Source organism: Aulonocara sp. 'chitande type north' Nkhata Bay, linkage group LG16 (assembly GCF_057382095.1).
Source record: "Aulonocara sp. 'chitande type north' Nkhata Bay isolate Kocher_YH1m ecotype deep benthic linkage group LG16, A_spYH_male_GT1.1, whole genome shotgun sequence".
Taxonomy (NCBI): domain Eukaryota; kingdom Metazoa; phylum Chordata; class Actinopteri; order Cichliformes; family Cichlidae; genus Aulonocara; species Aulonocara sp. 'chitande type north' Nkhata Bay.
Genome location: NC_141359.1, coordinates 10,101,753 through 10,113,526, shown reverse-complemented (window position 1 = coordinate 10,113,526; position 11,774 = coordinate 10,101,753).

Here is an 11,774-nt window from a genome sequence, read left to right as displayed (position 1 = left end):
GAATCCTGCCTGGGTTGGGATCAAATACTTATTTCACTCTGTGACATGCAAATCAAATTATATGTGATGTGTTCTTTCTAGATTTTTGTCTAACATTCACGTTCAGAGAAACTTGGGGATATTTGGAAGCTGACTGGAGCATCCACCGATCGAACCACCAACCTTCTGATTAGCAGATGATTTGCGTTACCCCCTGAACAGCAGCCACCTGTGGCAGAGGTCAATGTTTTTAACCTGTTTTCAAGTAATACATTTCACTTTGAATATAGAGATATAGAAGTGTTTACATCATAGTCATTGGTCTGAGAGAAAGATGTTGCAAAAGCACGCAGGTTACATTGTTCACTTATTGTTCACGAAGTAATAATGAGCCTTCATCATCCCCATATATCACAGCCATGTGTTCTCTGACTTTTCTTCTAGTGACGATGTGAAGCTCATATTTCTGGTTTGACTGAAATATCTCAACAACTTCTGCACTGATGCTTTAAAACTACACTTAAAATTATTATTATTATTTTTTTATACACATGTAGTGCTTAGCACATTTATTAGATCTCCCCTAACCCTCAACTCGTCACAGGCCAAGGGTGTCCAACTCCAGGCCTCGAGAGCCGGTGTCCTGCAGGTCTTAGATGTGTCCTTGATCCAACACAGCTGTTCTAAATGGCAAACTGACCTCCTCAACATGTCTTGACGTTCTCCAGAGGCCTGGTAATGAACTAATCATCTGATTCAGGTGTGTTGACCCAGGGTGAGCTCTAAAACCTGCAGGACACCGGCCCTTGAGGCCTGGCGTTGGACACTCCTGAGGTTAATGAGCTCAGTCACTGGTTTCAGTTCATATTAAATACAAAACTGTATGGTGAATGATGAAGAGTCAGCGAGGATTATCCAGGATATGCTTACTAAGGACTTGTCACTCGTCAGTAGTAGGCGGTGTGTTTGGGTTAACACTCATATCTGGCCTTTTCTCTTCAAATCCAGAACAAAAACGCTCAGCTCAGGACTTTAAAACCTTTGATTTTATTAACCAAACATCACAGTCACTGTCTCCATCTTTTATACTGTCTATATTTCAGACGTAGTATTAACTAATGGGACACATCAAGGCCCAGTATAAAGCTTTGGAAGGGTCATTTCTGTTCCTCTCACGTTGGTGATCCCTGAACTATTCCTTTGGCACCATCATCAGATCAAAATGTGAATGTAATCAATAGAAAGTCACCAGAAACCTGCAGACCGATGAGACTGTAGTCTCAGCTGCACTTGTTTAGCACGACCTCACGGTGACAAGTAGAAACCTGTCCTGTCAGCATAGTGGCATCAACTTTTAGCTCAGATCACCACCTTGCCAATACAGCAACTGAAAGCACGCTCATCTTCTTTTTTTTTTATAATAAGCTCACAATAAAAAATGTTCAAAAACTGAAAATCAAATCAGTTGTGAAATGAGAAAATGAAATGGTTCACATGAAAAGTCAGATTCAATCATCTCAAGAAGAAAAGCAGAAAGTGAAAGCTTTAACTGGAAGTGGAGAGCAACGCTGTGTTATTTCCTCTTTTCCTTTTCCAATTAGCTTTTAGGAATCATATGAAGCAGGTGGTAGTAGTGCATGGCTGACTGGTTGCTATCTGAGTCTGAGCACAAAGAGAAATCAGACCTTTGTAACAGGGAAGTCGGGGCTAATGTTGTATTTCTAAATGACCAGCGACAATAGCAACAACACTCACTCCATCTTGCAAAACTGTGAATCTGCTTTTGTAAGTCAAAAAAGGAAGTTGGTTCATACAGCACACAGTTCTTATGAACAGAGGATTACAATAAAAGCCCGTACCACAATGCTGAGACAGAAGATCCCTGCACTGCAGAACAAACATCAAAGTGGACTTCTTAGCTTTCAACATCCCAGAGCTTGTGTGCATGCTGAACGTGCACAGCAACTCAGACGTGCTTTTGTTTTTGGTTACTGTGGCCAGCGTCGAGTATGTGTCATCACACTTACACATTAGATAAACCACTCCGTGTTGATTGACTGTTACTCTGAATTTCCTTGGTACATTGATTCTGTTGCATATTGGCACAAGCCTGCATTCATCCACATGTTTGTCCTGGAAAGTCAAATTGATTTCATATTCACAAGAAACCAGCGGTTGGGAGTCTAAATGGCTGAATGGGAATTTCTTCCCTTGTTAAAACAAAGCAAATACCATAGAGAAGTCAAGTGTAATTTCTTTATTCCAACGTGTATAGCTTGGAGAAGAGTTTTGTTTGGGTTTTGAAACTCTCTGTTTTGCATGTGCAGAAAACGAAATCTTTCTATTGAGTTACTGATGGCGTGACACAACCAGCTGGCAAAAGTTGAAACTGTTTGGAGCTTTTGACAGAAAATTGAACACATCCAATTAGACATAAATGAACGTTCAAAGCAAAAGAGGGTGAGTGGACAATATTACAGGTTGTGCTTTCCTTAACACTGAATCTGCAGAATTGATCCAGATCTTATGGCTGCCACTCAGATTCCCCGGTTGGGAGCCTTCCCGAGGAGGTAAAACTGACTATTTGACTGCAACCTTGGGTGGAAATAATACTTTGTGAGTGTTTCTGAGGTCAAGATAACACGGAGTACAATGCTTCACATTACTTTTGGCTGTTGTTACATGTGGAACAATGACAGCACATACAAACTGTGCAGTCAGATGTGAAAGAGGAGCTCAAACGGTGCACAGGGAAGAAATATTTTTTAGAAGTTAGTGGTTTTTGTCATATTTCAGGCCGCCTTATAGAACAAAATAACTGGGCGTCCATCATCAATTGAGGGAGGCCTCTTCTTGTGCAGCTTCCTGGGCCTAAAACACAAAACCCATTCTAATGTTTGTCAACCGGCATCTTTATTGATACATATCAGATGTCAGAGATACAGAGGACGCCATCAAATGTCACCTTAGATATGTCTGTGGATATACATTAGCAGATAGTTTCTGACCAGACAAAATATTCTTACTGTGCCAAGAAATTGCACAACTAAGTGTCTTTTCTGCCATTAAATCTTGCAACACTTCAGATTGTTCCTTCTGTTAGGCAAAAATCTAAGTCATATCCAAAACCTTGTTATGACACATTTTTTATTGATCTTAAGTTAAGTTAATACTTAACTGCCTGAGCTGGTTACTAGCTTGAGCTTGACAGCTGACAGGATCATTACTGAGATCTGAACTTGTCAAAACTTGACTCAACAACATTTCCAAACATCTGTTGAATATATGTGGGTGTTTGGAAACAGTACGATCATCCCCGTTTGTTTGTTTTTCATTAAAATGTATTTTATGGTTGACTTGTTCGACACTCGACGTGTGGGTGTTCAGTGATTCCTAGGTAAGGATCAATGGGACGGTCAGATATCTGAGTTGGGGAAGAAGACAGGTCTTCTCTGTTGTGTTTTGTTGGTTGTAAGCATAAACATGAAATGGGGTAGTGGGGGTTCATACAGTAAGTCATGTATATTTGTCAGCTGTGTGTCCTGTGGCCTGCATTCACAGACAAACCAATTAAATTAGTTTTGATTAAAGGAAAGTCAGTAAATTCAGGGGGTAGACTGAGGCTATGTCCAAACTAGCCGGATAAATTTGAAAGCGGCATTTTTGTCTGAAAACGCTCCGCGTCCACGCTATCATTTTCAGTCGTTCACATCGAACAACCTGCCTCATTTCTGTGTGCCGTTTATTTACTTTCCGACTCTTTGAAACGTCGCGACAAAATGTCGAGGAAAAGCCATTTTTTTAAATGGACTAATGAGCTGCTGTATAATGCCCTCCGCTATCTTAGTTTAATTGGACACATGACTGCATCACATGACTAAAATGTGTCATCATTTTCAAAAAGGCTGTCCACACTGTGACGTGAAAACGGTGTTTTCAAATGTATCCGCTTTGGAGAGTGTTTTCAAAACGCTGCATTTTCCTCTCAGTGTGGTAAGAAGGCCAGAACGAAGAGAAAAAGATGCGTTTTCAAATGAAAATGTCTCAGTGTGGCAACTTCCATGCAAACCACTAGCAACCAAAGCATTAACGTGTAGGTTTTTAGAGAAGCACCCTCTTTGTGACTGACAGTGACTGCTAGCAGCTTCTAACAACCACTTGGGGAATACAGATTTTTCCCTAACGACTGTTAGCAGTGTGTCACCAACCAGTCTGCACTCCTGTGGGACTGAAGCATGATGAGATGAAGGAGAGTTCATAAAGACTCAGGGAAAGAGCACTCCTGTCCTCACATAATTGCTACAATTTCCTCATTGGACTACAAAAAAGTGCATCTTAAATTCTTTACCCAATGAGTTCTTGCCATGCTGTTTCATATAACTTGTATAAGTTTTAACCATCAAGGAGAAAAATGACTTTAGTGCCATCTTGATGCATTCTCGATCATCCAGGAAAGTAAATCTCCAAAAGTTGATTCTGTTCATCTGGACGTAGCGTTTTGTGGGAGATCACTTGGACGAGTGATGAAACGTTTCTCCCACAAAACGCTACGTCCAGATGAACAGAATCAACTTTTGGAGACTTTAGCACCAGTGTTGCATTTTATTAAAGCAAAGGGCTCACAGTCTCAACAATGAAATGAATCCTTAACAAATGTTGCTCATCCTGCTGTCCACTCCTGTTTTTTCCCACTGAAGACATAATCCACTTTCAGCATCTCTGACATCTAAGAATTAAAGATTATCCTAAAAGCTGGAACACCCAAAATGAGGAAATAACCAAGCTAACCAAGTTACACACCCTTCACTTAACTTTGATCATTGATGAATCATATAGAGCTCAACCCACATTTCCAAATGTACTGCATTTCATGGCAGAATAGTTTAAAACATGTAAATGACCTGGTTCTTGTGTTGCACTTTTTTAGTCTATCCAAGTGCTTTATACAACATGCCTCATGCACCAGTTTCTATTTAACATCCACAGTCCAATAGCATGCAGACTGAAGCAGCCAGGCATCAAAACATCAATGTTCCAGTTAACCTGAGCTACAGTCGCCTCTGATATTCACAGGCTGTCTCCGAGCCAACTGCTAACCAGGCCTGACCCTGCTTAGCTTCTGAGAGCACACAAGATTGGATCTACCAACTTACAATGTAGAATTTAACCACATTTAAATAGTTCTTTGTATGCCCTGGTATGGCTGTATACTCTGTAGACATATAAGCATGTTTAGATGTTATCAAGTTATGGCATAAGATACAGCAGAAGCAATGACTCACATTAGAGCTGTTGATTGTTTTCGTAAGCAATCAGATTATAGGTGACTTCAAGTTTTTTTGAAGCACCTTTCTGTAGCAGAGAATCCACTGAGCTCTTATCAGGGCTGCAACTCAAAAACCTCAGTTAGGAGCCTCCCTGAGGAGGTAAAACTGACTATTTGACTGCAACCTTGGGTGGAAATGATGCATTGTGGGTGTTTTCAGAGCTCAAGGATACACAGAGAGCACAATGCATCACATTACTCATGCCTGTTGTTACACTTGCAACAGCACATGTAAACCATGGAGTCAGATGTGAAAGAGGAGCTCAAACTGCAATATTTTCACCTGTTGCATGTCTGCAGGTGTGTGGTAACAACCGGATGATCCACGCTTTGTTGTTCTTCGACTGTAAGGCTGTATGTGTGGGTGTTCAGTGATTAACAGATAACGATTGATGGGACTGACAGCTTCTTTTTAAGTGACGTTCAGATATTTTTAACTTAGAAAATCCCAAAGGTTGTCCACAAGCTGTGTGGATGGAAATCAGTAATCTCAGCACATTTACACATCTTTGATGAAGAATCCTTAAACATCGTTTTGATCATTAATTAGGCTATTTTACCTCAGGTTTCTGAATAAAAAAATGTAAAAAGACTTTGAATCTCTCATCTGCACAGCATATAATATCAAAGGATTCTGAAACTGGAGACATCTCTGCACAAAAGGACACGCTGAAAATCATTTGGACTGTGGGTGTGGGGAACTCCAGTTCTCAAGGGCCGGTGTCCTGCAGGTGTCCTTGATCCAACACATCTGATCTAAATGGCTAAATTACCTCCTCTACATGTCTTGAAGTTCTCCAGAGGCCTAGTAATGAACCAGTTTTGATTCAGGTGTGCTGACCCAGGGTGAGATCTAAAACCTGTTCCCCCGTGTTAGACCCTGAAATCAGGCATGATTTTGTTGTGGAAAATGGTGCATGGGCACTTCCAGAAACCACAGTTTGCAGTGCCATCCAAAAATGCAGGTCTATCATAGAAAGAGGTCTTATGTGACTTCATCTTAAGGGACCACAGCTCATTTAAAATGGACTGAAGAACAGTGGAAAACTGTTCTGTGGTCAGATAAATCAAAATGTAAAAAGTATTTTTTTTTAAAACATGGACGCCACATCCTCTGAACTAAAGAAGAGAGGAAGCACTCAGTTCAAAAGCCTCCAACTCTGATGATATGGGGGTTCATCAGTATTGGCAGTATGTCTGGAAAGGAGCATCAGTGCTGTCAGATACATAGAGCTTTCAGACATGCTCCCATCCAGATTTTTTGCATATTTCAACAAGGACGTGCATAACTGCATCTATAACAGTAGCACGACTTTGTAGTAGAAAAGTCTGGGTGCTGAACTCACCTGCAGTCCACAGTTTTCACCCAATAAAATCATGTATTTGGCACGTCATGAAATGAGGACTATGACAAGGAGACACAGGACTGTTGAGCAGTTCTTGGAACAGTGCTCTTCTCCCTGAGGTCCAGCAGCGGGTCTCCTCAGATCCCAGACTTTTATGGCCTGAGTGAAGCTGATGCTGCATAGTAGCAAACATGGCCCTGATCTGTTGCTGCCATTAAAATCTTTCTTAAAATAGTAATTTTTAATGCTGTAGTTCACAAAACTCCATTTTTTCATATAAATTTAAGATAAGAATCAGATCACTGTAGCAGCACATTTAATTAAATTCACCAGCAGGAAACAGGCACTGTACGTATGACAAACAATGCAAACAGAGTGCAGGGAGTACTGTGTTAACTGGATGTGACACATGCAATAAAACAACACGGGCAAGTCAAGATAGTGATGTAAACAAGCATGTAGTTAAGTGTTGCTGGTGGCATTTTGCTGTAATGGAAAATGAACAAACATGACTCACCGCTGCTATTTGCACAGTTTAACTTTCCCGTAGCTCCTCAGCTGGCAGCGCCACAACATTCAATGCTTTGCAAAAGAATTGTTTTGTTTTCTCACATTTATCTTTACGATACAGCTGTAAATTGTCCGAGCAATAACAGAAGAAAGGTTTTTTTAAACATTGTTTATGTGGACTGACTTGCTTTTGGAATCAGCACTCTTGAGAAACAACAGTTGTCAGTTCCCTTTTAGCCTTGAGCTCGATGCCTAATTCAATTATGATTCTAATGCTCATCTTTACTGACGTGTGCGAAAGTGTCAGAACCTGTCATCAGGGGTACAGAGGAGGCCATCTAATGTCTTTGTGGAGGAAGAAGTTGATGCTTAAATGTAAAAAAGCTTTCTTTAGCCCTTTTATCGTCTAGCTAGCATTTACTACTTTTTGTGTAGCTAGCTCATGTTGGATTTTGACTTTGCTTTGGATGATAGTTCTGTTGTGGCTCTTCTTCAGTGTGCCTCTCTTGACTGACAGTCTGTTGTAGATTTTTGGTGTTCAGTATCAGTGGCTGCCTCCCTTAAAGGTGAGCTGTTGTTTGTGTTAACGCTTTTTGTTTTTCCAGAAATGGCTCTAGCTTCTTGTTTCGCTTTATGAAAACATTGCAGTCTTAGATTTCACTCTGAAGTCTCTTCCTTGTAGACGTTGTTTGTGCAGGAACTACACCGGAGCACGCCACCATGTCAGCGCAGCGCTCGTTTGCTTTTCTGCCCGTGTGAGCATGAATCAACTTGGGGGAAAAAAAAAACAACCCAAAAAGACTTTAAACTGGCAGCAAGTGAGACAATGTGTCATTCATATGTGGGAGGAGTGGTTGGTGAAAATGGGCCTCTGCCACTTTCATCCCATTAAAAACCAATAATCCATCAGTCTTTGTCATTTACAGCACTGATGATCCAAACAAATATGCTTTTTCTTTTTTTTAGACTCCTTGATGAAAACAATGATGAGTGTAAAAAGTGCTAAAACAAAGATATGATTTATATCTGTCAGTGCGCCCCAGGGCAGCTGTGGCTACAACTGTAGCTGCCTCCACCAGTGTGTGAATGTGTGTGTGAATGGGTGGATGACTGGGTGTGTAAAGCGCCCTAGAAGGGACTAGCAAAAGCACTATACAAATACAGGCCATTTACCATTTATACAAACATGCATGAGAACAGTTATCAGAGCATCTTTATTTTTTTATGTCACATGTTCAGACTGTTTTCTACTGAATGAGATGAGTAAAGTATAAAAGTCATTTTGTGATGCCTCACAAAGTGACCCATTCTAATTAGGATTATTTTAAATAATTTATAACAATTTCAAGGTGGAAACCAGTTGATGAAGTGATTAGGGTGTTGATTTTATGGGGTTATTGCAGTGTGGCAGATTTCAGTTCTGCCCTACCTCATTCACTGTAGCATTGAAGCAGTGAAACACACCCAGATACTAATAATACCTACGCCCTGCTCCAGACAGGGCAGGCTGGAGTTCATTCAGTCAACTGTGAGCGAGCTGACGCCGAGTGTGTGCATGAGCAATGAAAGACACCATCAGTGGAGCTCTGACACAAGTATTAACCACAGAAATGAGTAAACAGAGAGCAGATCCTTTGTTTGAATCCACACATGAATGAGGATTAAAATGTGGACAGTGACGTTTATCTTGAAAAACAGGAGGGGAAGAAAAGAGTCACGTAAATTAGTGACATGGTCACTCCTTAAAAGAAAAAACTGGATTTTTATCTTTAAGGACAAAAATATGAATCAGAATCAGGCATGTTTTACTCAGTGAGAGCCAGGAAGACTGATTTACAGGCTTGGGTCCAAACTTTAAATGCTTAGACGTCCGTCACACCGTTCTCAACAATGTTGCTCAACAGCCTTCAATATGTCAACACAATGCCACCAGAATGCAATCAACCTGCAGCCTGATTTCAGAAACACTCTGCAACTCACATTTAGTCCATTTAAATTGCCAGCGATTAGTTTTAGTGCGTCTAAAGCTACATACAGATTAGTACAACCATAAAAAGGGATGTAATAAATGTTTTAGTGCAGGTGAGGGGACGATCACTACAGACTGAACTTACATTATCCAGGGATCATTGTCTCTGTCAAAAGTTAAACGTGGCTTCAGTGTTAGTAAAAACATGAGCTTACACAGCAACTGCATGAATAAGGAAGTAAAACAGAGTTTTAGCTTCAGGTGCAGCAGGAGATGAGGCGTCACAGAGAAACTCATCCGGTAGAAGGAAATCTGCCACTGAGATTGTTGGCTTCACAGAAGTAATCAGTTACATTTCTGGAACAGAAAACCGAAAGTTTCCCTCATCAGTGTGTCAGTGATCTCAGGTATTACTAAACCAGGCCCGGGTTCCCCAGGCTTCAGTCTCCCTTGGCATTAAATCAGACAAGATAAAGTTCAGGTATAACTCGAACAGTCTTAAAAATGAGGACATTATCAAACTATAACACAAATTGTCATCAGTGTGTTAAGTGGCAAAGAAGAAGCTGTGCAGCCTGGGCATGAAGTGATAAATAGTGATCAAATTCTCTAAAAATAACCAACAATATCATTTGTTTTGGAAAGATTCAAAAGTGTGAGCAGTGTCATCAGCCAGCAAAGCATAACAGTGTTGTTGACCAGCTCAGACATCATGCAGTTTCTAAATGCCTCTGCTCGTTCTGGCAGTACGTCATCACAGAGACGTCTTCATGTCGCCAATTATCCCCACAGCCATCATCACACCACACAGTTCTACAGACACTACATAATACTTACTTGTCCAACTGTCCTTTACTTGTGCAAAAAAGAAAATAAAACAAAATCAAATATAGTAGTTTTTCTCGTTTACAAAGTAGAGGAGCAAAAATGCTGAAACCTATACAGACATCCTTTCACATCACTTTAAATGAAGATTTTCCTTCAGCTGTGTCTTCTTAGTAACACTTACTCTTCAAGCCTTTGCAAATCTTTGGATTCTTTTTTTATTTACATTTCATACATCTTATTGTTGAAACTGGGATCATGATTCATAAATTATGCCTTTATTTGGTGTCATGGAACGTGCAAAATGTTGTGTTCTTCTTATAAAACAGTCAGATTTATTGTGGTTAAATGACTTGTTTGGAATCGTAAGACAGGTCAAGGATTGTTTTCAGTAATTTCCTGCTGATGATGATTCTCTGGCCCTTCGGCCGTTAAGGAAACACTCAGCAACCACATGTTCCTCTGATCAACTGCCTGATGTCTACTAAGCAGGAGGAGGCTATAAAAAGATTTCAGAGTGCAGCAATCGCAGCTTGCAGTTTCTACTGACTGAGATGTCATTAAGGAATGGCAGCTAAAGGGAGAAGGCCAAGAAACTGCAGGTCTGCAAGGCAGGGAAGCAAAGCAAACACCCTTTATGACTGCACTGGAGCTACTTCAAGAGCATGGAGGGGTTTCACTGAACTAATATGGTCTATGTGAAAAAGTAATAACGAGTAAAATCGTTCATCACACAGAGAGTGGTGTCCAAGCTGCAGTCATTTTGAGAACAAAGGCAAAGAAAAGAAGCCAGAAAACATTAAATATAATAAAAAATATATTAGTAAAATCCAGGAACAAACTTTAGTGTACTGTCAGTCAAGAGAGGAGAACTGAAAAGAGTCAAAACAAAGATATAAATAAAACCCTCGAAATCAATACAATGACTTAATTTAGTTTCTAACGAAAACAAGACAATAACGAAATAGAAGTTCATGGATGACGAAAACAATGATAAAAAGTGACTGAGACTTTCATCGAGGATAAAAAAGAGATGAAAATGTTCTAGAAGACGAGATCCAATCAGAGTGAATGACGTGCCCAGTTTTGCTGTCAAATGTCTTCAAGTAAAGACTAAAATAAGCAATACCCTGTTGTTGTAGGGTCTACCTTACAATATAAAGTGATTTGAGGCGGCTGATGTTGTGATTTGGTGCTAGATAAATAAAATCGAATTGAACTTAAAAATTTAAATAAATAAATAAATAAAATATTAATAATTAAAAAAAATGCTAAATGCTAGCTTCACAAACAATGCTTGTCCATCTATTCCTTCTTTTATATACAGACTTTGTGTAGTAATACTTTAGGTTGTGTGTGTGTGTGTGTGTGTGTGTGTGTGTGTGTGTGTTGATGCTGTTCAGAGTGTAGTTTCTTGTTATGTTGACGGAAAGCTATCTGCAGCACTCTGACATGAAGCTTATGTTATATTAGTACAACACGTACTGTAGTGTCACAATGTGACATTTCACACTTACAGCATCGGCCACAGACATCCATGTAGTCATGCCTTCATAGGAAATTCACTGCCATGAGTTATATTTCCTGTAAATTTTTCTTTTCTTTTCTTTTCTTTTCTTTTCTTTTCTTTTCTTTTCTTTTCTTTTCTTTTCACATAAACAAGACTAATTTGGGTCAATACTTTTCTAATCTGCGGGTTTATGTACAGACATATCTGCAATTTATGTTGGACCTGCAGCAGCTTACAGTGAATGTCTTTAGTATGCTCCGGCAGTGAGATAATGCGGATGACAGAAGGGGAGACGTTGATCATAATCCT